Here is an 806-nt window from a genome sequence, read left to right as displayed (position 1 = left end):
CTTGCACCACCAGCTCTCCTATTAGAAAGCTCTGGCAGTGGAGCTGTGGGCTCCAGACCCCAGCTGGAGCTTGCTGGGTTCCAACTCCCTTTGGACCCTGATGGCCCTGTCTCTCTGAAGCAGAGAGCGAGGCAAAGCCTCCTTCCTGGATCCCATGGCTCAGCCAGCATCCACCCCCTTCCTGCCCTCCCCAGGGCCACGGCAAATAACCGCTTTGAGCTGTGGAAGTTGGGCATCACCCACGTGCTGAACGCCGCCCATGGGGGCCTCTACTGCCAGGGCAGCCCTGACTTCTACGGCAGCAGTGTGACCTACCTGGGGGTGCCAGCCCACGACCTCCCCGATTTCGACATCAGTGCCTATTTCTCCTCTGCAGCCGACTTCATCCACCGTGCCCTCAGCACACCTGGGGGTAGGACTGGGGGTCCGAGGCTATACCCCCACCTGCTTGTTCTTGGGGAGGATGCCCCATTTCCCCTCAACCATCAGTGCCCTCCCATCTCTGGTTGTTTAAATCCTCCACTCAGTGCTCCAGCATTTTATCTAACCCCATTGCTTCACAGATGGGGAAACAGGCCTAGAATACAAGGTCATGCTACAAGTTAGAAGCAGCCCCGGGGCTGGAATCTGTGTCTCCCAAACAGCAAAGTGGTTCTTTCTCTGCAACACTCAGCCTTGGGAAATCACCATTTGGTACCTAGATGTCTGTCCTAAAATACTTTCAAATGTGGGGGAAAAGTCTTCAAATACCCAGGGTAGAGCAAAGGAGTCTGGAGCCCCTGCTTTGTATTTATCCTGGGAAACAG

At 55.7% G+C, this 806-nt stretch overlaps 1 protein-coding gene across 6 annotated transcripts in view; it reads left to right on the top strand.

The window, feature by feature from the left end:
- The window catches only part of DUSP13 (dual specificity phosphatase 13), a 15,905-nt gene that overhangs the window by 2,119 nt on the left and 12,980 nt on the right, over positions 1 to 806 (top strand). For 2 of the 6 annotated variants that reach the window (XM_008581004.1, XM_008581001.1), the window contains exon 2: positions 195 to 412. The exons of 3 other annotated variants lie outside the window; for them this stretch is intronic. The gene's annotated coding sequence lies outside the window, so the exon portion shown is untranslated. Of the gene's footprint in view, positions 1 to 120; positions 413 to 806 lie in introns of all 6 variants that reach the window. One more of the 6 variants, XM_008581003.1, reaches the window with a different exon arrangement.

This window comes from Galeopterus variegatus, unplaced genomic scaffold (genome assembly GCF_000696425.1).
Source record: "Galeopterus variegatus unplaced genomic scaffold, G_variegatus-3.0.2 Scaffold2232, whole genome shotgun sequence".
NCBI classification, from domain to species: domain Eukaryota; kingdom Metazoa; phylum Chordata; class Mammalia; order Dermoptera; family Cynocephalidae; genus Galeopterus; species Galeopterus variegatus.
This window is presented reverse-complemented; position numbering and strand designations above follow the sequence as displayed.